At 34.1% G+C, this 27,781-nt stretch overlaps 1 long non-coding RNA gene across 1 annotated transcript; it reads left to right on the top strand.

The window, feature by feature from the left end:
- Positions 1–22,773: 22,773 nt before the first annotated feature.
- LOC306870994 lies at positions 22,774–23,777 on the top strand. The gene is made up of 3 exons (XR_013784302.1): positions 22,774–22,906; positions 23,085–23,297; positions 23,466–23,777. It is a non-coding gene; the product is annotated as an uncharacterized lncRNA (long non-coding RNA).
- Positions 23,778–27,781: the final 4,004 nt, after the last annotated feature.

Below are 27,781 nucleotides of genomic sequence, written 5' to 3'. Positions count from 1 at the left end.
TGGCAATTGTAATTTAAATGTTAATGGTAAATGGTAAAGGTAAATGGTAATTTAATTGTAATTGTAATGTAATTGTGATTGTAATTTAAATTGTAATAGTAATTTAAATTGAATTGTAATTGTAATGGTAATTGTAGTTTAAATTGAATTGTAATGCTAATTGTAATTTAAATGTAATTGTAATTGTAATGGTAATTTAAATGTAATTGTAATTGTAATTGTAATGGTAATTGTAATTGAAATGCAATTGTAATGGCAATTGTAATTGTAAATGTAATTGTAATTGTAATGGTAATTGTAATTTAAATTGTAATGGTATTTGTAATTTAAATGGAATTGTAATGGTAATTGTAATTTAAATTGTAATTGTAATGTAATTGGTAATTGTAATGGTAATTGTAATTTAAATGTAATGGTTATTGTAATTGTAATTGTAATGGTAATTTAAATGTAATTATAATGGTAATTGTAATTTAAATTGTAATTGTAATGGTAATTGTAATTTAAATGTAATTGTAATTTAAATTGTAATTGTAATGTAATTGGTAATTGTAATGGTAATTGTAATTTAAATGTAATGGTAATTGTAATTGTAATTTAATTGTAATTGTAATTTAAATGTAATTGTAATTTAATTGTAATTTAAATTGTAATTGTAATGGTAATTGTAATTTAAATGTAATGGTAATTGTAATTATAATGGTAATTGTAATTTGTAATTGTAATGGTAATTGTAATTTAAATGTAATGGTAATTGTAATTGAAATGTAATTGTAAATGTAATTGTAATGGCAATTGTAATGGTAATTGTAATGTAATTGGTAATTGTCATGGTAATTGTAATGGTAATTTAAATGTAATTATAATGGTAATTGTAATAGTAATGGTAATTGTAATTTAAATGTAAATTACAATTACATTTATTACATTACAATTAAATTACCATTTACCTTTACCATTTACTTCTGTGTTCTGAATCTTGCATTCGATGATGACACACACAAACTAGGATGAAGGTGAGAGCTGACTTTGAGCGAAAAGCAAGCAATTTGGATGCTAAAAGAAAATAGGAAGTCAGTTAGAGCTCTAGCAAAAACAAAGGACATGGAGAAATCAAGAGTTTGGAAACCACCAGCGACACCAGCAACGACCTGATCAGCTGAGAAAAGGATCCTGTGACAATGAGGAATGAAATGTCAACACTGCCATCACAGGAATAAATTACATTTTAAAACATTGTAAAATAAATGCAACCCTGTTGCATATAAGAGAATTAAAATTTGTAATAACTACCCAACAATAGTTTGAACAGTAGTGTGTATTTTGAAAACCACCAAAAGAAATTCCTTGTTCCCTTGTGCAAAATCCTAGAGTCTCTGGGACTGTCATTCCAGTTAGGATCTCTGGATGAAAATGGAGTGTTAACTCTCTGGGTATGTCTGCATGTCACCAGTAACTTTATTTCACAGAAACCCTCTTTCAGTTAGCACTGTGTTTTTGCAACAAGAGATTAATTAGATGAAACTGTATATGTTGTCTCTGACAGGTTGTGGATAGTAATTGAGCTGCCCAAAGGAAATGATTCTGGTTCTCAAACAGACCTTGGTAAGCCTAAGTTTAAAATTATTTTTCTATTTTCTTTAAAGCTGCTATGAACAATGTGTAAAAACGCTTTACATATGAATTGAGTTGAAATCATCCTTGCTGAAATGCACATCTATTAGATGTCTTTCATTTTAATAATGCTGCATCTGCCTTGGTAGGTCTTAGGCCCGGTGGTAAAGTTAAACTACTCATAGCTCCTCTCTACAGACCACTGAGAAATCACCTCAAGATGTTATAATGGGATTTGGAACTCATGTGAGCCTTCAGTTAAAGTTTCTCCCATCTGACTCAAACCATTACTTCATTGGTACTAACATGGTGGGTGTTGCATGAAATTGTTGAAGATAATAGATAATTGGATTGGTGGTGTTTCCAAGTCTTTTATCTTGGTCTTAAAATGTTTCTTTATTTATATTATTATTGAAGGGTCTGGTTAGACATGGTACAAGGCACAGCCTAAAAGTTCTTCCAAAGTTCTACAGATCACAGTTTGATAGCTGTAGACCAGTGGAAGTCTCAGCACTTGACTTCAGTCCTTCCTGGGATTCCTTGTTCTTGGTAGGACCAGCTTCTATTGCTTTTTACTGTATGTGTAATTATGTAATCTTTGTTCATAGTTATCTGTTATTAGTGATGAAAGTGTTCTTTTACTCCCAGTTTTTACAGGTTCTAGCTGAAATTTAGAATGGGAACATTATATTCACCCCTTTAATATCTTTCTTCAGGTTGGCTGCAGTGATGGAACAGTCAGATTGCACTCTGTCCTGAGAGAAGATCCGTTGATGGAATTGTCTGCATGTTCCAGTGGCACTTCCATTCTGTCAGTGCAGTGGTCTCAGACACGGCCATCTGTGTTCTCTGCTCTGGATGCTGGCTCTGATCTTCATATCTGGGACCTGACTGTGAAGGATTATGTGCCAGTTGTCACTGAGAATATACACAATGACCGGTAAAAAGCTAGGACATCAAATATTAGATCTTTTTAGTATGATAGAAAAAAAAAATCAGTTCTTATACAGTAAGATAATCTATCAGAGGTGTAATTACAGTGGTAGAGCATGTACCTCAGGCACTTAACAGTTTTTACAATCCTCTATTTCCTAACTATTTTTCACAGGGTGACAGCCATGGCAGTGTTTGGTGAGCCAGCCAAACAGAACACATTTTCTGGCATTGCGCTCGCCAAACAGTCCGGGAAGGTGGAGATTCAGTATTTTAAGGAGTCACTCACAGTGCCTAGCACCTATGACAACGAAAAACTTCAGTCTTTTTTGCACAATGCTTTTTTGATATGAGATGGATTCTCATCCAAATCAAGCAAAGGTCTATCTGAGCCCAGATTCAAGTTAATTTCCAATTAAATCCATAATGTCATATGCAAATGACAGAGGAAAACACAAAAGAGACATTAGAGAAAGTCATGCATAGTATGGGCAGACCTAGTTAATTATATTTCCTTGTTACATCAATAAGGTACCCAGTGCTTCATTGATGGTGGCTGTGGCAACATGAAAGGAATGAGAAATAGTTGTTTATTACTGTCACAGGGTCTTTTTGGTCTGTACAAGAACAAATTAACTTCTCTTGCTTAAAATGTACAAATGAAACTTTACTGATATTGGCTAGAACATGATGGTTTTGTTGCTGTAAGCAGCATTTTGTAAGGTTCGATCAAACGCTAAAGGGAGCACATGAATATGAGCTTTCTGTTCCTCAGGAATATAAAGACATTATATCCATTTTGTATTATTTTACAATATGTACAGATGAATATTTACACTGAGTAGAGTTTGTACAGGAGTATATGTCTTTTATTTATGATCCCTATCATTTCTTCACTATCAAGTCTACTGTCATGCTATAATTATTAATGGATATTTTTATTAAAAGACTATTACATTTAGACTGTGTTTTATCTCCTTCTCACACGTGTATTGTTGGTAGAGGGGTGTTCTTCACTATATTAGAAACACCCAGGACCTCCACTCTCACTATGGATCTTTGTCTGGACTTGGACACCATTTTCTTCTAGATCGGATATAAACAAAATCGGATTTGGGCTGACAGTCTGAACGAGGCAATAGTCTGTCTTTTCAAACAGTCAAATTGTACAATGAAATTGTAATGGTAATTGTAATTTAAATGTAATTGTAATTGTAATGGTATTGTAATTGAATTGTAATGTAATAAGTGTAATTGTAATTGTAATTTAATGGTAATGGCAATTGTAATTTAAATGTTAATGGTAAATGGTAAAGGTAAATGGTAATTTAATTGTAATTGTAATGTAATTGTGATTGTAATTTAAATTGTAATAGTAATTTAAATTGAATTGTAATTGTAATGGTAATTGTAGTTTAAATTGAATTGTAATGCTAATTGTAATTTAAATGTAATTGTAATTGTAATGGTAATTTAAATGTAATTGTAATTGTAATTGTAATGGTAATTGTAATTGAAATGCAATTGTAATGGCAATTGTAATTGTAAATGTAATTGTAATTGTAATGGTAATTGTAATTTAAATTGTAATGGTATTTGTAATTTAAATGTAATTGTAATGGTAATTGTAATTTAAATTGTAATTGTAATGTAATTGGTAATTGTAATGGTAATTGTAATTTAAATGTAATGGTAATTGTAATTGTAATTGTAATGGTAATTTAAATGTAATTATAATGGTAATTGTAATTTAAATTGTAATTGTAATGGTAATTGGTAATTGTAATGGTAATTGTAATTTAAATGTAATGGTAATTGTAATTGTAATTTAATTGTAATTGTAATTTAAATGTAATTGTAATTTAATTGTAATTGTAATTTAATTGTAATTTAAATTGTAATTGTAATGGTAATTGTAATTTAAATGTAATGGTAATTGTAATTTAAATTGTAATTGTAATGGTAATTGTAATTTAAATGTAATGGTAATTGTAATTGAAATGTAATTGTAAATGTAATTGTAATGGCAATTGTAATGGTAATTGTAATGTAATTGGTAATTGTCATGGTAATTGTAATGGTAATTTAAATGTAATTATAATGGTAATTGTAATAGTAATGGTAATTGTAATTTAAATGTAAATTACAATTACATTTATTACATTACAATTAAATTACCATTTACCTTTACCATTTACTTCTGTGTTCTGAATCTTGCATTCGATGATGACACACACAAACCAGGATGAAGGTGAGAGCTGACTTTGAGCGAAAAGCAAGCAATTTGGATGCTATTGAAAATAGGAAGTCAGTTAGAGCTCTAGCAAAAACAAAGGACATGGAGAAATCAAGAGTTTGGAAACCACCAGCAACGACCTGATCAGCTGAGAAAAGGATCCTGTGACAATGAGGAATGAAATGTCAACACTGCCATCACAGGAATAAATTACATTTTAAAACATTGTAAAATAAATGCAACCCTGTTGCATATAAGAGAATTAAAATGTGTAATAACTACCCAACAATAGTTTGAACAGTAGTGTGTACAGGTAGAGGGGTGTTCTTCACTATATTAGAAACACCCAGGACCTCCACTCTCACTATGGATCTTTGTCTGGACTTGGACACCATTTTCTTCTAGATCAGATATAAACAAAATCGGATTTGGGCTGACAGTCTGAACGAGGCAATAGTCTGTCTTTTCAAACAGTCAAATTGTACAATGAAATTGTAATGGTAATTGTAATTTAAATGTAATTGTAATTGTAATGGTATTGTAATTGAATTGTAATGTAATAAGTGTAATTGTAATTGTAATTTAATGGTAATGGCAATTGTAATTTAAATGTTAATGGTAAATGGTAAAGGTAAATGGTAATTTAATTGTAATTGTAATGTAATTGTGATTGTAATTTAAATTGTAATAGTAATTTAAATTGAATTGTAATTGTAATGGTAATTGTAGTTTAAATTGAATTGTAATGCTAATTGTAATTTAAATGTAATTGTAATTGTAATGGTAATTTAAATGTAATTGTAATTGTAATTGTAATGGTAATTGTAATTGAAATGCAATTGTAATGGCAATTGTAATTGTAAATGTAATTGTAATTGTAATGGTAATTGTAATTTAAATTGTAATTGTAATGGTAATTGTAATTTAAATGTAATTGTAATTTAAATTGTAATTGTAATGTAATTGGTAATTGTAATGGTAATTGTAATTTAAATGTAATGGTAATTGTAATTGTAATTGTAATTTAATTGTAATTGTAATTTAAATGTAATTGTAATTTAATTGTAATTTAAATTGTAATTGTAATGGTAATTGTAATTTAAATGTAATGGTAATTGTAATTATAATGGTAATTGTAATTTGTAATTGTAATGGTAATTGTAATTTAAATGTAATGGTAATTGTAATTGAAATGTAATTGTAAATGTAATTGTAATGGCAATTGTAATGGTAATTGTAATGTAATTGGTAATTGTCATGGTAATTGTAATGGTAATTTAAATGTAATTATAATGGTAATTGTAATAGTAATGGTAATTGTAATTTAAATGTAAATTACAATTACATTTATTACATTACAATTAAATTACCATTTACCTTTACCATTTACTTCTGTGTTCTGAATCTTGCATTCGATGATGACACACACAAACTAGGATGAAGGTGAGAGCTGACTTTGAGCGAAAAGCAAGCAATTTGGATGCTAAAAGAAAATAGGAAGTCAGTTAGAGCTCTAGCAAAAACAAAGGACATGGAGAAATCAAGAGTTTGGAAACCACCAGCGACACCAGCAACGACCTGATCAGCTGAGAAAAGGATCCTGTGACAATGAGGAATGAAATGTCAACACTGCCATCACAGGAATAAATTACATTTTAAAACATTGTAAAATAAATGCAACCCTGTTGCATATAAGAGAATTAAAATTTGTAATAACTACCCAACAATAGTTTGAACAGTAGTGTGTATTTTGAAAACCACCAAAAGAAATTCCTTGTTCCCTTGTGCAAAATCCTAGAGTCTCTGGGACTGTCATTCCAGTTAGGATCTCTGGATGAAAATGGAGTGTTAACTCTCTGGGTATGTCTGCATGTCACCAGTAACTTTATTTCACAGAAACCCTCTTTCAGTTAGCACTGTGTTTTTGCAACAAGAGATTAATTAGATGAAACTGTATATGTTGTCTCTGACAGGTTGTGGATAGTAATTGAGCTGCCCAAAGGAAATGATTCTGGTTCTCAAACAGACCTTGGTAAGCCTAAGTTTAAAATTATTTTTCTATTTTCTTTAAAGCTGCTATGAACAATGTGTAAAAACGCTTTACATATGAATTGAGTTGAAATCATCCTTGCTGAAATGCACATCTATTAGATGTCTTTCATTTTAATAATGCTGCATCTGCCTTGGTAGGTCTTAGGCCCGGTGGTAAAGTTAAACTACTCATAGCTCCTCTCTACAGACCACTGAGAAATCACCTCAAGATGTTATAATGGGATTTGGAACTCATGTGAGCCTTCAGTTAAAGTTTCTCCCGTCTGACTCAAACCATTACTTCATTGGTACTAACATGGTGGGTGTTGCATGAAATTGTTGAAGATAATAGATAATTGGATTGGTGGTGTTTCCAAGTCTTTTATCTTGGTCTTAAAATGTTTCTTTGTTTATATTATTATTGAAGGGTCTGGTTAGACATGGTACAAGGCACAGCCTAAAAGTTCTTCCAAAGTTCTACAGATCACAGTTTGATAGCTGTAGACCAGTGGAAGTCTCAGCACTTGACTTCAGTCCTTCCTGGGATTCCTTGTTCTTGGTAGGACCAGCTTCTATTGCTTTTTACTGTATGTGTAATTATGTAATCTTTGTTCATAGTTATCTGTTATTAGTGATGAAAGTGTTCTTTTACTCCCAGTTTTTACAGGTTCTAGCTGAAATTTAGAATGGGAACATTATATTCACCCCTTTAATATCTTTCTTCAGGTTGGCTGCAGTGATGGAACAGTCAGATTGCACTCTGTCCTGAGAGAAGATCCGTTGATGGAATTGTCTGCATGTTCCAGTGGCACTTCCATTCTGTCAGTGCAGTGGTCTCAGACACGGCCATCTGTGTTCTCTGCTCTGGATGCTGGCTCTGATCTTCATATCTGGGACCTGACTGTGAAGGATTATGTGCCAGTTGTCACTGAGAATATACACAATGACCGGTAAAAAGCTAGGACATCAAATATTAGATCTTTTTAGTATGATAGAAAAAAAAAATCAGTTCTTATACAGTAAGATAATCTATCAGAGGTGTAATTACAGTGGTAGAGCATGTACCTCAGGCACTTAACAGTTTTTACAATCCTCTATTTCCTAACTATTTTTCACAGGGTGACAAACAGTCTGGGAAGGTGGAGATTCAGTATTTTAAGGAGTCACTCACAGTGCCTAGCACCTATGACAACGAAAAACTTCAGTCTTTTTTGCACAATGCTTTTTTGATATGAGATGGATTCTCATCCAAATCAAGCAAAGGTCTATCTGAGCCCAGATTCAAGTTAATTTCCAATTAAATCCATAATGTCATATGCAAATGACAGAGGAAAACACAAAAGAGACATTAGAGAAAGTCATGCATAGTATGGGCAGACCTAGTTAATTATATTTCCTTGTTACATCAATAAGGTACCCAGTGCTTCATTGATGGTGGCTGTGGCAACATGAAAGGAATGAGAAATAGTTGTTTATTACTGTCACAGGGTCTTTTTGGTCTGTACAAGAACAAATTAACTTCTCTTGCTTAAAATGTACAAATGAAACTTTACTGATATTGGCTAGAACATGATGGTTTTGTTGCTGTAAGCAGCATTTTGTAAGGTTCGATCAAACGCTAAAGGGAGCACATGAATATGAGCTTTCTGTTCCTCAGGAATATAAAGACATTATATCCATTTTGTATTATTTTACAATATGTACAGATGAATATTTACACTGAGTAGAGTTTGTACAGGAGTATATGTCTTTTATTTATGATCCCTATCATTTCTTCACTATCAAGTCTACTGTCATGCTATAATTATTAATGGATATTTTTATTAAAAGACTATTACATTTAGACTGTGTTTTATCTCCTTCTCACACGTGTATTGTTGGTAGAGGGGTGTTCTTCACTATATTAGAAACACCCAGGACCTCCACTCTCACTATGGATCTTTGTCTGGACTTGGACACCATTTTCTTCTAGATCGGATATAAACAAAATCGGATTTGGGCTGACAGTCTGAACGAGGCAATAGTCTGTCTTTTCAAACAGTCAAATTGTACAATGAAATTGTAATGGTAATTGTAATTTAAATGTAATTGTAATTGTAATGGTATTGTAATTGAATTGTAATGTAATAAGTGTAATTGTAATTGTAATTTAATGGTAATGGCAATTGTAATTTAAATGTTAATGGTAAATGGTAAAGGTAAATGGTAATTTAATTGTAATTGTAATGTAATTGTGATTGTAATTTAAATTGTAATAGTAATTTAAATTGAATTGTAATTGTAATGGTAATTGTAGTTTAAATTGAATTGTAATGCTAATTGTAATTTAAATGTAATTGTAATTGTAATGGTAATTTAAATGTAATTGTAATTGTAATTGTAATGGTAATTGTAATTGAAATGCAATTGTAATGGCAATTGTAATTGTAAATGTAATTGTAATTGTAATGGTAATTGTAATTTAAATTGTAATGGTATTTGTAATTTAAATGTAATTGTAATGGTAATTGTAATTTAAATTGTAATTGTAATGTAATTGGTAATTGTAATGGTAATTGTAATTTAAATGTAATGGTAATTGTAATTGTAATTGTAATGGTAATTTAAATGTAATTATAATGGTAATTGTAATTTAAATTGTAATTGTAATGGTAATTGGTAATTGTAATGGTAATTGTAATTTAAATGTAATGGTAATTGTAATTGTAATTTAATTGTAATTGTAATTTAAATGTAATTGTAATTTAATTGTAATTGTAATTTAATTGTAATTTAAATTGTAATTGTAATGGTAATTGTAATTTAAATGTAATGGTAATTGTAATTTAAATTGTAATTGTAATGGTAATTGTAATTTAAATGTAATGGTAATTGTAATTGAAATGTAATTGTAAATGTAATTGTAATGGCAATTGTAATGGTAATTGTAATGTAATTGGTAATTGTCATGGTAATTGTAATGGTAATTTAAATGTAATTATAATGGTAATTGTAATAGTAATGGTAATTGTAATTTAAATGTAAATTACAATTACATTTATTACATTACAATTAAATTACCATTTACCTTTACCATTTACTTCTGTGTTCTGAATCTTGCATTCGATGATGACACACACAAACCAGGATGAAGGTGAGAGCTGACTTTGAGCGAAAAGCAAGCAATTTGGATGCTATTGAAAATAGGAAGTCAGTTAGAGCTCTAGCAAAAACAAAGGACATGGAGAAATCAAGAGTTTGGAAACCACCAGCAACGACCTGATCAGCTGAGAAAAGGATCCTGTGACAATGAGGAATGAAATGTCAACACTGCCATCACAGGAATAAATTACATTTTAAAACATTGTAAAATAAATGCAACCCTGTTGCATATAAGAGAATTAAAATTTGTAATAACTACCCAACAATAGTTTGAACAGTAGTGTGTACAGGTAGAGGGGTGTTCTTCACTATATTAGAAACACCCAGGACCTCCACTCTCACTATGGATCTTTGTCTGGACTTGGACACCATTTTCTTCTAGATCAGATATAAACAAAATCGGATTTGGGCTGACAGTCTGAACGAGCCAATAGTCTGTCTTTTCAAACAGTCAAATTGTACAATGAAATTGTAATGGTAATTGTAATTTAAATGTAATTGTAATTGTAATGGTATTGTAATTGAATTGTAATGTAATAAGTGTAATTGTAATTGTAATTTAATGGTAATGGCAATTGTAATTTAAATGTTAATGGTAAATGGTAAAGGTAAATGGTAATTTAATTGTAATTGTAATGTAATTGTGATTGTAATTTAAATTGTAATAGTAATTTAAATTGAATTGTAATTGTAATGGTATTTGTAGTTTAAATTGAATTGTAATGCTAATTGTAATTTAAATGTAATTGTAATTGTAATGGTAATTTAAATGTCATTGTAATTTAAATTGTAATTGTAATGTAATTGGTAATTGTAATGGTAATTGTAATTTAAATGTAATGGTAATTGTAATTGTAATTGTAATGGTAATTTAAATGTAATTATAATGGTAATTGTAATTTAAATTGTAATTGTAATTTAAATGTAATTGTAATTTAAATTGTAATTGTAATGTAATTGGAAATTGTAATGGTAATTGTAATTTAAATGTAATGGTAATTGTAATTGTAATTTAATTGTAATTGTAATTGTAATTTAAATGTAATTGTAATTTAATTGTAATTTAAATTGTAATTGTAATGGTAATTGTAATTTAAATGTAATGGTAATTGTAATTATAATTGTAATTGTAATGGTAATTGTAATTGAAATGTAATTGTAAATGTAATTGTAATGGCAATTGTAATGGTAATTGTAATGTAATTGGTAATTGTCATGGTAATTGTAATGGTAATTTAAATGTAATTATAATGGTAATTGTAATAGTAATGGTAATTGTAATTTAAATGTAATTGTAATGGCAATTGTAATGGTAATTACCATTACAATTGCCATTACCATTACAATTAAATTACAATTACATTTATTACATTACAATTAAATTACCATTTACCTTTACCATTTACTTCTGTGTTCTGAATCTTGCATTCGATGATGACACACACAAACCAGGATGAAGGTGAGAGCTGACTTTGAGCGAAAAGCAAGCAATTTGGATGCTAAAAGAAAATAGGAAGTCAGTTAGAGCTCTAGCAAAAACAAAGGACATGGAGAAATCAAGAGTTTGGAAACCACCAGCGACACCAGCAACGACCTGATCAGCTGAGAAAAGGATCCTGTGACAATGAGGAATGAAATGTCAACACTGCCATCACAGGAATAAATTACATTTTAAAACATTGTAAAATAAATGCAACCCTGTTGCATATAAGAGAATTAAAATTTGTAATAACTACCCAACAATAGTTTGAACAGTAGTGTGTATTTTGAAAACCACCAAAAGAAATTCCTTGTTCCCTTGTGCAAAATCCTAGAGTCTCTGGGACTGTCATTCCAGTTAGGATCTCTGGATGAAAATGGAGTGTTAACTCTCTGGGTATGTCTGCATGTCACCAGTAACTTTATTTCACAGAAACCCTCTTTCAGTTAGCACTGTGTTTTTGCAACAAGAGATTAATTAGATGAAACTGTATATGTTGTCTCTGACAGGTTGTGGTTGAGCTGCCCAAAGGAAATGATTCTGGTTCTCAAACAGACCTTGGTAAGCCTAAGTTTAAAATTATTTTTCTATTTTCTTTAAGGCTGCTATGAACAATGTGTAAAAACGCTTTACATATGAATTGAGTTGAAATCATCCTTGCTGAAATGCACATCTATTAGATGTCTTTCATTTTAATAATGCTGCATCTGCCTTGGTAGGTCTTAGGCCCGGTGGTAAAGTTAAACTACTCCATAGCTCCTCTCTAAAGACCACTGAGAAATCACCTCAAGATGTTATAATGGGATTTGGAACTCATGTGAGCCTTCAGTTAAAGTTTCTCCCGTCTGACTCAAACCATTACTTCATTGGTACTAACATGGTGGGTGTTGCATGAAATTGTTGAAGATAATGGATAATTGGATTGGTGGTGTTTCCAAGTCTTTTATCTTGGTCTTAAAATGTTTCTTTATTTATATTATTATTGAAGGGTCTGGTTAGACATGGTACAAGGCACAGCCTAAAAGTTCTTCCAAAGTTCTACAGATCACAGTTTGATAGCTGTAGACCAGTGGAAGTCTCAGCACTTGACTTCAGTCCTTCCTGGGATTCCTTGTTCTTGGTAGGACCAGCTTCTATTGCTTTTTATTGTATGTGTAATTATGTAATCTTTGTTCATAGTTATCTGTTATTAGTGATGAAAGTGTTCTTTTACTCCCAGTTTTTACAGGTTCTAGCTGAAATTTAGAATGGGAACATTATATTCACCCCTTTAATATCTTTCTTCATGTTGGCTGCAGTGATGGAACAGTCAGATTGCACTCTGTCCTGAGAGAAGATCCGTTGATGGAATGGTCTGCATGTTCCAGTGGCACTTCCATTCTGTCAGTGCAGTGGTCTCAGACACGGCCATCTGTGTTCTCTGTTCTGGATGCTGGCTCTGATCTTCATATCTGGGACCTGACTGTGAAGGATTATGTGCCAGTTGTCACTGAGAATATACACAATGACCGGTAAAAAGCTAGGACATCAAATATTAGATCTTTTTAGTATGATAGAAAAAAAAAATCAGTTCTTATACAGTAAGATAATCTATCAGAGGTGTAATTTGTAACATGTCAGTTTTGGTTTTGTTCTGTTTCTACCTTATTTGGTTCTTCCTGTTTTAGTTCCTGTCCTAGTTCTGTTAATTAATGATCCCCTTCACCTGTGTTTGATTAATCATCTTGTTTCCTCGTTTGTTCCTCTCCCTTTATAAGTCCTCAGTTCTGCCTTTATGTTTGTCGGATCTTGAGTTTACATAGTGCCATATGTGTGTTGAAGCAGTTTATTAAATATTATTCTTTTGTTTGTACTTTTGTGGGACGCCTTATTTTCACTACAACCACAGGACCCTAACAGAAGATCCGACCGCGACAGAAAGCCAGACGATCGCCGGAGACCACTAACATCATGTCTCCAGCGGAAGTCGCGCTGTACGGGCTGCGGCAGGGCGGCCTGAGGTTGGCGCGATATGTGGAGGTTTTCCTCGAGCTTACCAACCGGGTGAGCTGGCACGACGCAGCTCTGGGTGCGCGTTTCCTGCTGGGGTTGAATGACGAAGTTATCCGCTGTGAGCTTCCCACAGGTGATTTTTCCTTGGTCGAACTTATTAACCTAGTCTTCTTCCTTAATGGGCTCGACGAAGAAGTCGAGGAGATTCCCCAGACTCGTCATTCCGCTCCAGCAGGAACGCACAGCGTCTCCCCAGCTCATTCCTCGCCGGGATCCTCCACATACCTCGCCAACGGCTCCTCCCGCCTGCCCAACCCTATAGTTTCGCCAACCGTGGCGAAGAGAAGACCGCCGCAGAAGGTGAGGAACGGTCCGCCGTCCCCGGCGATAATTGTACTTCCGCCCGCGGCGAGGAGGATGCCGCCGAAAAGGGCGATGAACGTTGCGCCAGCTGCGGTGAAAAGGGTTCCGCCGCCCACGCCTCAGATTCAGGAAAGGGGGCTATTGGATGAGGCTCTTCCCCCGGAGTTCTCGGCTCCCATGCTCACACCAGTGACTACTCCTCACCAGCGCCATCCAGTGCCTGCTCCTCGCCAGTGCCATCCAGTACCTGCTCCTCGCAAGCGCCCTCCAGTGCCAGCTCCTCGCCAGTGCTTTCCTGTGCCTGCTCCTCGTCTGAGCCCACCAATTCCGGCACCTCGCAAGTGCCCACCTGAGTCCCCGCTGGTCCCGTCCAGCCCACCTGAGTCCCCGCTGGTCCCGTCCAGCCCACCTGAGTCCCCGCTGGTCCCGTCCAGCCCACCGGAGTCCCCGCTGGTCCCGTCCAGCCCACCTGAGTCCCCGCTGGTCCCGTCCAGCCCACCTGAGTCCCCGCTGGTCCCGTCCAGCCCACCTGAGTCCCCGCTGGTCCCGTCCAGCCCACCTGAGTCCCCGCTGGTCCCGTCCAGCCCACCTGAGTCCCCGCTGGTCCCGTCCAGCCCACCTGAGTCCCCGCTGGTCCCGTCCAGCCCACCTGAGTCCCCGCTGGTCCCGTCCAGCCCACCTGAGTCCCCTCTGGTCCCGTCCAGCTCTCCTTCGTCTCCGCTGGTTCTATCCAGCTTCGCGCCTCCCGTGCGCCCTCAAGTGTCCGCGCTGCCAGAGCGCCCTCAAATGTCTGCGCTGCAAGAGCGCTCTCCTGCGTCTCCGCTGGTCCCGTCCAGCTCTCCTTCGTCTCCGCTGGTTCTATCCAGCTTCGCGCCTCCCGTGCGCCCTCAAGTGCCCGCTCCTCCGGAACGCCCTCAATTGCCCGCTCCTCCGGAACGCCCCCAAGAGCCCTCTCCTCCAATATGGCCGCCTGAGGGGAACTTTCCCAAAGAAATTTTGGGGGGGGGCCATATAGCCTCAGTTTGTGTGGCCAGGCCAAAGGCCAAGGCCACAAAAGACCCAGATCCGCCAAGGCCGCCCGAGGACCCCGATCCGCCTAGGCCGCCCAAGGACCCCGATCCGCCAAGGCCGCCCAAGGACCCCGATCCGCCAAGGCCGCCCAAGGACCCCGATCCGCCAAGGCCGCCCAAGGACCCCGATCCGCCGTGGCCGCCCAAGGACCCCGATCCGCCAAGGCCGCCCAAGGACCCCGATCCGCCGTGGCCGCCCAAGGACCCAGATCCATCATGGCCTCCCGAGGACCCCGATCCGCCGTGGCCGCCCGAGGACCCCGATCCGCCGTGGCCGCCCGAGGACCCCGATCCGCCGTGGCCGCCCGAGGACCCCGATCCGCCATGGCCGCCCGAGGACCCAGATCCGCCGTGGCCTCCCGAGGACCCCGATCCGCCGTGGCCTCCCGAATCTCCAGTCCTGCCATGGCCTCCCGAGGCTCCAGATCCGCCATGGCCTCCCGAATCTCCAGTCCTGCCATGGCCTCCCAAGGCTCCAGATCCGCCATGGCCTCCCAAGGCTCCAGATCCGCCATGGCCTCCCGAATCTCCAGTCCTGCCATGGCCTCCCAAGGCTCCAGATCCACCCTGGAGGCTTCCCTTGTCTCCTCCCTGTCCTGGCCTGCTCCAGCCTCCAGGGCGCCCGCCCCCCCTCCCCGATGTTGCTGTTACGGTGCGGGACGCACCTTCCGGGAGGGGGAGATACTGTAACATGTCAGTTTTGGTTTTGTTCTGTTTCTACCTTATTTGGTTCTTCCTGTTTTAGTTCCTGTCCTAGTTCTGTTAATTAATGATCCCCTTCACCTGTGTTTGATTAATCATCTTGTTTCCTCGTTTGTTCCTCTCCCTTTATAAGTCCTCAGTTCTGCCTTTATGTTTGTCGGATCTTGAGTTTACATAGTGCCATATGTGTGTTGAAGCAGTTTATTAAATATTATTCTTTTGTTTGTACTTTTGTGGGACGCCTTATTTTCACTACAACCACAGGACCCTAACATAATTACAGTGGTATAGCATGTACCTCAGGCACTTAACAGTTTTTACAATCCTCTATTTCCTAACTATTTTTCACAGGGTGACAGCCATGGCAGTGTTTGGTGAGCCAGCCAAACAGAACACATTTTCTGGCATTGCGCTCGCCAAACAGTCCGGGAAGGTGAAGATTCAGTATTTTAAGGAGTCACTCACAGTGCCTAGCACCTATGACAACGAAAAACTTCAGTCTTTTTTGCACAATGCTTTTTTGATATGAGATGGATTCTCATCCAAATCAAGCAAAGGTCTATCTGAGCCCAGATTCAAGTTAATTTCCAATTAAATCCATAATGTCATATGCAAATGACAGAGGAAAACACAAAAGAGACATTAGAGAAAGTCATGCATAGTATGGGCAGACCTAGTTAATTATATTTCCTTGTTACATCAATAAGGTACCCAGTGCTTCATTGATGGTGGCTGTGGCAACATGAAAGGAATGATAAATAGTTGTTTATTACTGTCACAGGGTCTTTTTGGTCTGTACAAGAACAAATTAACTTCTCTTGCTTAAAATGTACAAATGAAACTTTACTGATATTGGCTAGAACATGATGGTTTTGTTGCTGTAAGCAGCATTTTGTAAGGTTCGATCAAACGCTAAAGGGAGCACATGAATATGAGCTTTCTGTTCCTCAGGAATATAAAGACATTATATCCATTTTGTATTATTTTACAATATGTACAGATGAATATTTACACTGAGTAGAGTTTGTACAGGAGTATATGTCTTTTATTTATGATCCCTATCATTTCTTCACTATCAAGTCTACTGTCATGCTATAATTATTAATGGATATTTTTATTAAAAGACTATTACATTTAGACTGTGTTTTATCTCCTTCTCACACGTGTATTGTTGGTAGAGGGGTGTTCTTCACTATATTAGAAACACCCAGGACCTCCACTCTCACTATGGATCTTTGTCTGGACTTGGACACCATTTTCTTCTAGATCGGATATAAACAAAATCGGATTTGGGCTGACAGTCTGAACGAGGCAATAGTCTGTCTTTTCAAACAGTCAAATTGTACAATGAAATTGTAATGGTAATTGTAATTTAAATGTAATTGTAATTGTAATGGTATTGTAATTGAATTGTAATGTAATAAGTGTAATTGTAATTGTAATTTAATGGTAATGGCAATTGTAATTTAAATGTTAATGGTAAATGGTAAAGGTAAATGGTAATTTAATTGTAATTGTAATGTAATTGTGATTGTAATTTAAATTGTAATAGTAATTTAAATTGAATTGTAATTGTAATGGTAATTGTAGTTTAAATTGAATTGTAATGCTAATTGTAATTTAAATGTAATTGTAATTGTAATGGTAATTTAAATGTAATTGTAATTGTAATTGTAATGGTAATTGTAATTTAAATGTAATGGTAATTTAAATGTAATTATAATGGTAATTGTAATTTAAATTGTAATTGTAATGGTAATTGGTAATTGTAATGGTAATTGTAATTTAAATGTAATGGTAATTGTAATTGTAATTTAATTGTAATTGTAATTTAAATGTAATTGTAATTTAATTGTAATTTAAATTGTAATTGTAATGGTAATTGTAATTTAAATGTAATGGTAATTGTAATTATAATGGTAATTGTAATTTAAATTGTAATTGTAATGGTAATTGTAATTTAAATTGTAATTTAAATGTAATGGTAATTGTAATTGTAATTGTAATGGTAATTTAAATGTAATTATAATGGTAATTGTAATTTAAATTGTAATTGTAATGGTAATTGGTAATTGTAATGGTAATTGTAATTTAAATGTAATGGTAATTGTAATTGTAATTTAATTGTAATTGTAATTTAAATGTAATTGTAATTTAAATTGTAATTGTAATGGTAATTGTAATTTAAATGTAATGGTAATTGTAATTTAAATTGTAATTGTAATGGTAATTGTAATTTAAATGTAATGGTAATTGTAATTGAAATGTAATTGTAAATGTAATTGTAATGGCAATTGTAATGGTAATTGTAATGTAATTGGTAATTGTCATGGTAATTGTAATGGTAATTTAAATGTAATTATAATGGTAATTGTAATAGTAATGGTAATTGTAATTTAAATGTAAATTACAATTACATTTATTACATTACAATTAAATTACCATTTACCTTTACCATTTACTTCTGTGTTCTGAATCTTGCATTCGATGATGACACACACAAACCAGGATGAAGGTGAGAGCTGACTTTGAGCGAAAAGCAAGCAATTTGGATGCTATTGAAAATAGGAAGTCAGTTAGAGCTCTAGCAAAAACAAAGGACATGGAGAAATCAAGAGTTTGGAAACCACCAGCAACGACCTGATCAGCTGAGAAAAGGATCCTGTGACAATGAGGAATGAAATGTCAACACTGCCATCACAGGAATAAATTACATTTTAAAACATTGTAAAATAAATGCAACCCTGTTGCATATAAGAGAATTAAAATTTGTAATAACTACCCAACAATAGTTTGAACAGTAGTGTGTATTTTGAAAACCACCAAAAGAAATTCCTTGTTCCCTTGTGCAAAATCCTAGAGTCTCTGGGACTGTCATTCCAGTTAGGATCTCTGGATGAAAATGGAGTGTTAACTCTCTGGGTATGTCTGCATGTCACCAGTAACTTTATTTCACAGAAACCCTCTTTCAGTTAGCACTGTGTTTTTGCAACAAGAGATTAATTAGATGAAACTGTATATGTTGTCTCTGACAGGTTGTGGATAGTAATTGAGCTGCCCAAAGGAAATGATTCTGGTTCTCAAACAGACCTTGGTAAGCCTAAGTTTAAAATTATTTTTCTATTTTCTTTAAAGCTGCTATGAACAATGTGTAAAAACGCTTTACATATGAATTGAGTTGAAATCATCCTTGCTGAAATGCACATCTATTAGATGTCTTTCATTTTAATAATGCTGCATCTGCCTTGGTAGGTCTTAGGCCCGGTGGTAAAGTTAAACTACTCATAGCTCCTCTCTACAGACCACTGAGAAATCACCTCAAGATGTTATAATGGGATTTGGAACTCATGTGAGCCTTCAGTTAAAGTTTCTCCCGTCTGACTCAAACCATTACTTCATTGGTACTAACATGGTGGGTGTTGCATGAAATTGTTGAAGATAATAGATAATTGGATTGGTGGTGTTTCCAAGTCTTTTATCTTGGTCTTAAAATGTTTCTTTATTTATATTATTATTGAAGGGTCTGGTTAGACATGGTACAAGGCACAGCCTAAAAGTTCTTCCAAAGTTCTACAGATCACAGTTTGATAGCTGTAGACCAGTGGAAGTCTCAGCACTTGACTTCAGTCCTTCCTGGGATTCCTTGTTCTTGGTAGGACCAGCTTCTATTGCTTTTTACTGTATGTGTAATTATGTAATCTTTGTTCATAGTTATCTGTTATTAGTGATGAAAGTGTTCTTTTACTCCCAGTTTTTACAGGTTCTAGCTGAAATTTAGAATGGGAACATTATATTCACCCCTTTAATATCTTTCTTCAGGTTGGCTGCAGTGATGGAACAGTCAGATTGCACTCTGTCCTGAGAGAAGATCCGTTGATGGAATGGTCTGCATGTTCCAGTGGCACTTCCATTCTGTCAGTGCAGTGGTCTCAGACACGGCCATCTGTGTTCTCTGCTCTGGATGCTGGCTCTGATCTTCATATCTGGGACCTGACTGTGAAGGATTATGTGCCAGTTGTCACTGAGAATATACACAATGACCGGTAAAAAGCTAGGACATCAAATATTAGATCTTTTTAGTATGATAGAAAAAAAAAATCAGTTCTTATACAGTAAGATAATCTATCAGAGGTGTAATTACAGTGGTAGAGCATGTACCTCAGGCACTTAACAGTTTTTACAATCCTCTATTTCCTAACTATTTTTCACAGGGTGACAGCCATGGCAGTGTTTGGTGAGCCAGCCAAACAGAACACATTTTCTGGCATTGCGCTCGCCAAACAGTCCGGGAAGGTGGAGATTCAGTATTTTAAGGAGTCACTCACAGTGCCTAGCACCTATGACAACGAAAAACTTCAGTCTTTTTTGCACAATGCTTTTTTGATATGAGATGGATTCTCATCCAAATCAAGCAAAGGTCTATCTGAGCCCAGATTCAAGTTAATTTCCAATTAAATCCATAATGTCATATGCAAATGACAGAGGAAAACACAAAAGAGACATTAGAGAAAGTCATGCATAGTATGGGCAGACCTAGTTAATTATATTTCCTTGTTACATCAATAAGGTACCCAGTGCTTCATTGATGGTGGCTGTGGCAACATGAAAGGAATGATAAATAGTTGTTTATTACTGTCACAGGGTCTTTTTGGTCTGTACAAGAACAAATTAACTTCTCTTGCTTAAAATGTACAAATGAAACTTTACTGATATTGGCTAGAACATGATGGTTTTGTTGCTGTAAGCAGCATTTTGTAAGGTTCGATCAAACGCTAAAGGGAGCACATGAATATGAGCTTTCTGTTCCTCAGGAATATAAAGACATTATATCCATTTTGTATTATTTTACAATATGTACAGATGAATATTTACACTGAGTAGAGTTTGTACAGGAGTATATGTCTTTTATTTATGATCCCTATCATTTCTTCACTATCAAGTCTACTGTCATGCTATAATTATTAATGGATATTTTTATTAAAAGACTATTACATTTAGACTGTGTTTTATCTCCTTCTCACACGTGTATTGTTGGTAGAGGGGTGTTCTTCACTATATTAGAAACACCCAGGACCTCCACTCTCACTATGGATCTTTGTCTGGACTTGGACACCATTTTCTTCTAGATCGGATATAAACAAAATCGGATTTGGGCTGACAGTCTGAACGAGGCAATAGTCTGTCTTTTCAAACAGTCAAATTGTACAATGAAATTGTAATGGTAATTGTAATTTAAATGTAATTGTAATTGTAATGGTATTGTAATTGAATTGTAATGTAATAAGTGTAATTGTAATTGTAATTTAATGGTAATGGCAATTGTAATTTAAATGTTAATGGTAAATGGTAAAGGTAAATGGTAATTTAATTGTAATTGTAATGTAATTGTGATTGTAATTTAAATTGTAATAGTAATTTAAATTGAATTGTAATTGTAATGGTATTTGTAGTTTAAATTGAATTGTAATGCTAATTGTAATTTAAATGTAATTGTAATTGTAATGGTAATTTAAATGTCATTGTAATTTAAATTGTAATTGTAATGTAATTGGTAATTGTAATGGTAATTGTAATTTAAATGTAATGGTAATTGTAATTGTAATTGTAATGGTAATTTAAATGTAATTATAATGGTAATTGTAATTTAAATTGTAATTGTAATTTAAATGTAATTGTAATTTAAATTGTAATTGTAATGTAATTGGAAATTGTAATGGTAATTGTAATTTAAATGTAATGGTAATTGTAATTGTAATTTAATTGTAATTGTAATTGTAATTTAAATGTAATTGTAATTTAATTGTAATTTAAATTGTAATTGTAATGGTAATTGTAATTTAAATGTAATGGTAATTGTAATTATAATTGTAATTGTAATGGTAATTGTAATTGAAATGTAATTGTAAATGTAATTGTAATGGCAATTGTAATGGTAATTGTAATGTAATTGGTAATTGTCATGGCAATTGTAATGGTAATTTAAATGTAATTATAATGGTAATTGTAATAGTAATGGTAATTGTAATTTAAATGTAATTGTAATGGCAATTGTAATGGTAATTACCATTACAATTGCCATTACCATTACAATTAAATTACAATTACATTTATTACATTACAATTAAATTACCATTTACCTTTACCATTTACTTCTGTGTTCTGAATCTTGCATTCGATGATGACACACACAAACCAGGATGAAGGTGAGAGCTGACTTTGAGCGAAAAGCAAGCAATTTGGATGCTAAAAGAAAATAGGAAGTCAGTTAGAGCTCTAGCAAAAACAAAGGACATGGAGAAATCAAGAGTTTGGAAACCACCAGCGACACCAGCAACGACCTGATCAGCTGAGAAAAGGATCCTGTGACAATGAGGAATGAAATGTCAACACTGCCATCACAGGAATAAATTACATTTTAAAACATTGTAAAATAAATGCAACCCTGTTGCATATAAGAGAATTAAAATTTGTAATAACTACCCAACAATAGTTTGAACAGTAGTGTGTATTTTGAAAACCACCAAAAGAAATTCCTTGTTCCCTTGTGCAAAATCCTAGAGTCTCTGGGACTGTCATTCCAGTTAGGATCTCTGGATGAAAATGGAGTGTTAACTCTCTGGGTATGTCTGCATGTCACCAGTAACTTTATTTCACAGAAACCCTCTTTCAGTTAGCACTGTGTTTTTGCAACAAGAGATTAATTAGATGAAACTGTATATGTTGTCTCTGACAGGTTGTGGTTGAGCTGCCCAAAGGAAATGATTCTGGTTCTCAAACAGACCTTGGTAAGCCTAAGTTTAAAATTATTTTTCTATTTTCTTTAAAGCTGCTATGAACAATGTGTAAAAACGCTTTACATATGAATTGAGTTGAAATCATCCTTGCTGAAATGCACATCTATTAGATGTCTTTCATTTTAATAATGCTGCATCTGCCTTGGTAGGTCTTAGGCCCGGTGGTAAAGTTAAACTACTCCATAGCTCCTCTCTAAAGACCACTGAGAAATCACCTCAAGATGTTATAATGGGATTTGGAACTCATGTGAGCCTTCAGTTAAAGTTTCTCCCGTCTGACTCAAACCATTACTTCATTGGTACTAACATGGTGGGTGTTGCATGAAATTGTTGAAGATAATGGATAATTGGATTGGTGGTGTTTCCAAGTCTTTTATCTTGGTCTTAAAATGTTTCTTTATTTATATTATTATTGAAGGGTCTGGTTAGACATGGTACAAGGCACAGCCTAAAAGTTCTTCCAAAGTTCTACAGATCACAGTTTGATAGCTGTAGACCAGTGGAAGTCTCAGCACTTGACTTCAGTCCTTCCTGGGATTCCTTGTTCTTGGTAGGACCAGCTTCTATTGCTTTTTACTGTATGTGTAATTATGTAATCTTTGTTCATAGTTATCTGTTATTAGTGATGAAAGTGTTCTTTTACTCCCAGTTTTTACAGGTTCTAGCTGAAATTTAGAATGGGAACATTATATTCACCCCTTTAATATCTTTCTTCATGTTGGCTGCAGTGATGGAACAGTCAGATTGCACTCTGTCCTGAGAGAAGATCCGTTGATGGAATGGTCTGCATGTTCCAGTGGCACTTCCATTCTGTCAGTGCAGTGGTCTCAGACACGGCCATCTGTGTTCTCTGTTCTGGATGCTGGCTCTGATCTTCATATCTGGGACCTGACTGTGAAGGATTATGTGCCAGTTGTCACTGAGAATATACACAATGACCGGTAAAAAGCTAGGACATCAAATATTAGATCTTTTTAGTATGATAGAAAAAAAAAATCAGTTCTTATACAGTAAGATAATCTATCAGAGGTGTAATTACAGTGGTAGAGCATGTACCTCAGGCACTTAACAGTTTTTACAATCCTCTATTTCCTAACTATTTTTCACAGGGTGACAGCCATGGCAGTGTTTGGTGAGCCAGCCAAACAGAACACATTTTCTGGCATTGCGCTCGCCAAACAGTCCGGGAAGGTGGAGATTCAGTATTTTAAGGAGTCACTCACAGTGCCTAGCACCTATGACAACGAAAAACTTCAGTCTTTTTTGCACAATGCTTTTTTGATATGAGATGGATTCTCATCCAAATCAAGCAAAGGTCTATCTGAGCCCAGATTCAAGTTAATTTCCAATTAAATCCATAATGTCATATGCAAATGACAGAGGAAAACACAAAAGAGACATTAGAGAAAGTCATGCATAGTATGGGCAGACCTAGTTAATTATATTTCCTTGTTACATCAATAAGGTACCCAGTGCTTCATTGATGGTGGCTGTGGCAACATGAAAGTGTCAGGGTTCTGTCACTTCGGTCTAGTTTATTCATGGTTTTGTGACGGAGCCCTGACACTCCCTTCTTGTCTTGTTTTCTGGTGAGCGCGTGGCTTCGAGTGTGCTCGAGCTGCGCGCTCTCTTGTCTGCGTGTTCTGTTTCATGTTGGGGCGTGGTGTTCGGATCCCGGCACTCCTGTCTTGTTCAGACTCTGTTCTGGTTTCGTGTCGGGGTTCGGACACTCACGCTCCAGGTTTGTTCTTGCTGGGGAGCGTGCGATTTCGAGTTTGCTCGGGTCGTGCGCTCCTCTGTCCTCTGTCTGTGTGTGTGTGTTTTGTTCGGCACGCGGTTCGGTTTCGGCCGCGTGCTTTTTCTTGTTTTGTTTTGATCTGTGCTTTCATGTTTGTCATGTTTTGTGAACATGCAGCTTATGAGTCTCCTCGTTAGCTGCGTGTTCGTGTCCTGTCTTGCACATGGCTAGTGATTTTGTTTTGCTGGCCATGTGCTTGTGTTTTTGTTTTGTGTGAGCACATGGCTTGTCTTGTTTGGTTCTATGTGCCATGTGCTCATGTCAATTGTCTTGACCCCACCCACCTTGTTTCCTAATTATTGGTTAAATTTCCCCACCTGTGTTTACCTCATTACCCTCCTCATTTGCTCCCTTTATAATCTCCTTGTGTTTGCAGTCCTGCGCCAGTTCGTCGTCGTAATTTCCCGTGTGCTGATCCTGCCTTGCCTTGTCGTGCCCTGTCCTGCCTTGCCAAGCCTGCCAGCTGTCCTGTTTTTCCCCTACGGGGTAGTTTTGGTTGGGTTTGTTTATTTTTATTATTAATAAAGCCCATTCTCTGCAGTACTGAGTCCTCGCCTCATCTCTTCACCCCAACCCTGACAGAAAGGAATGATAAATAGTTGTTTATTACTGTCACAGGGTCTTTTTGGTCTGTACAAGAACAAATTAACTTCTCTTGCTTAAAATGTACAAATGAAACTTTACTGATATTGGCTAGAACATGATGGTTTTGTTGCTGTAAGCAGCATTTTGTAAGGTTCGATCAAACGCTAAAGGGAGCACATGAATATGAGCTTTCTGTTCCTCAGGAATATAAAGACATTATATCCATTTTGTATTATTTTACAATATGTACAGATGAATATTTACACTGAGTAGACTTTGTACAGGAGTATATGTCTTTTATTTATGATCCCTATCATTTCTTCACTATCAAGTCTACTGTCATGCTATAATTATTAATGGATATTTTTATTAAAAGACTATTACATTTAGACTGTGTTTTATCTCCTTCTCACACGTGTATTGTTGGTAGAGGGGTGTTCTTCACTATATTAGAAACACCCAGGACCTCCACTCTCACTATGGATCTTTGTCTGGACTTGGACACCATTTTCTTCTAGATCGGATATAAACAAAATCGGATTTGGGCTGACAGTCTGAACGAGGCAATAGTCTGTCTTTTCAAACAGTCAAATTGTACAATGAAATTGTAATGGTAATTGTAATTTAAATGTAATTGTAATTGTAATGGTATTGTAATTGAATTGTAATGTAATAAGTGTAATTGTAATTGTAATTTAATGGTAATGGCAATTGTAATTTAAATGTTAATGGTAAATGGTAAAGGTAAATGGTAATTTAATTGTAATTGTAATGTAATTGTAGTTTAAATTGAATTGTAATGCTAATTGTAATTTAAATGTAATTGTAATTGTAATGGTAATTTAAATGTAATTGTAATTGTAATTGTAATGGTAATTGTAATTGAAATGCAATTGTAATGGCAATTGTAATTGTAAATGTAATTGTAATTGTAATGTAATTGTAATTTAAATTGTAATGGTATTTGTAATTTAAATGTAATTGTAATGGTAATTGTAATTTAAATTGTAATTGTAATGTAATTGGTAATTGTAATGGTAATTGTAATTTAAATGTAATGGTAATTGTAATTGTAATTGTAATGGTAATTTAAATGTAATTATAATGGTAATTGTAATTTAAATTGTAATTGTAATGGTAATTGTAATTTAAATGTAATTGTAATTTAAATTGTAATTGTAATGTAATTGGTAATTGTAATGGTAATTGTAATTTAAATGTAATGGTAATTGTAATTGTAATTTAATTGTAATTGTAATTTAAATGTAATTGTAATTTAATTGTAATTTAAATTGTAATTGTAATGGTAATTGTAATTTAAATGTAATGGTAATTGTAATTATAATGGTAATTGTAATTTGTAATTGTAATGGTAATTGTAATTTAAATGTAATGGTAATTGTAATTGAAATGTAATTGTAAATGTAATTGTAATGGCAATTGTAATGGTAATTGTAATGTAATTGGTAATTGTCATGGTAATTGTAATGGTAATTTAAATGTAATTATAATGGTAATTGTAATAGTAATGGTAATTGTAATTTAAATGTAAATTACAATTACATTTATTACATTACAATTAAATTACCATTTACCTTTACCATTTACTTCTGTGTTCTGAATCTTGCATTCGATGATGACACACACAAACTAGGATGAAGGTGAGAGCTGACTTTGAGCGAAAAGCAAGCAATTTGGATGCTAAAAGAAAATAGGAAGTCAGTTAGAGCTCTAGCAAAAACAAAGGACATGGAGAAATCAAGAGTTTGGAAACCACCAGCGACACCAGCAACGACCTGATCAGCTGAGAAAAGGATCCTGTGACAATGAGGAATGAAATGTCAACACTGCCATCACAGGAATAAATTACATTTTAAAACATTGTAAAATAAATGCAACCAAGTAATGTTCTTCCAAAGTTCTACAGATCACAGTTTGATAGCTGTAGACCAGTGGAAGTCTCAGCACTTGACTTCAGTCCTTCCTGGGATTCCTTGTTCTTGGTAGGACCAGCTTCTATTGCTTTTTACTGTATGTGTAATTATGTAATCTTTGTTCATAGTTATCTGTTATTAGTGATGAAAGTGTTCTTTTACTCCCAGTTTTTACAGGTTCTAGCTGAAATTTAGAATGGGAACATTATATATTATATATTACATTTAAATATTATATAATTTAAATTGAATTGTAATTGTAATGGTAATTGTAGTTTAAATTGAATTGTAATGCTAATTGTAATTTAAATGTAATTGTAATTGTAATGGTAATTTAAATGTAATTGTAATTGTAATTGTAATGGTAATTGTAATTGAAATGCAATTGTAATGGCAATTGTAATTGTAAATGTAATTGTAATTGTAATGTAATTGTAATTTAAATTGTAATGGTATTTGTAATTTAAATGTAATTGTAATGGTAATTGTAATTTAAATTGTAATTGTAATGTAATTGGTAATTGTAATGGTAATTGTAATTTAAATGTAATGGTAATTGTAATTGTAATTGTAATGGTAATTTAAATGTAATTATAATGGTAATTGTAATTTAAATTGTAATTGTAATGGTAATTGTAATTTAAATGTAATTGTAATTTAAATTGTAATTGTAATGTAATTGGTAATTGTAATGGTAATTGTAATTTAAATGTAATGGTAATTGTAATTGTAATTTAATTGTAATTGTAATTTAAATGTAATTGTAATTTAATTGTAATTTAAATTGTAATTGTAATGGTAATTGTAATTTAAATGTAATGGTAATTGTAATTATAATGGTAATTGTAATTTGTAATTGTAATGGTAATTGTAATTTAAATGTAATTGTAATTTAAATTGTAATTGTAATGTAATTGGTAATTGTAATGTAATTGTAATTTAAATGTAATGGTAATTGTAATTGTAATTTAATTGTAATTGTAATTTAAATGTAATTGTAATTTAATTGTAATTTAAATTGTAATTGTAATGGTAATTGTAATTTAAATGTAATGGTAATTGTAATTATAATGGTAATTGTAATTTGTAATTGTAATTGTAATTGTAA

This window comes from Barbus barbus, assembly GCF_936440315.1.
Source record: "Barbus barbus genome assembly, chromosome: 1".
NCBI lineage: Eukaryota > Metazoa > Chordata > Actinopteri > Cypriniformes > Cyprinidae > Barbus > Barbus barbus.
This window is presented reverse-complemented; position numbering and strand designations above follow the sequence as displayed.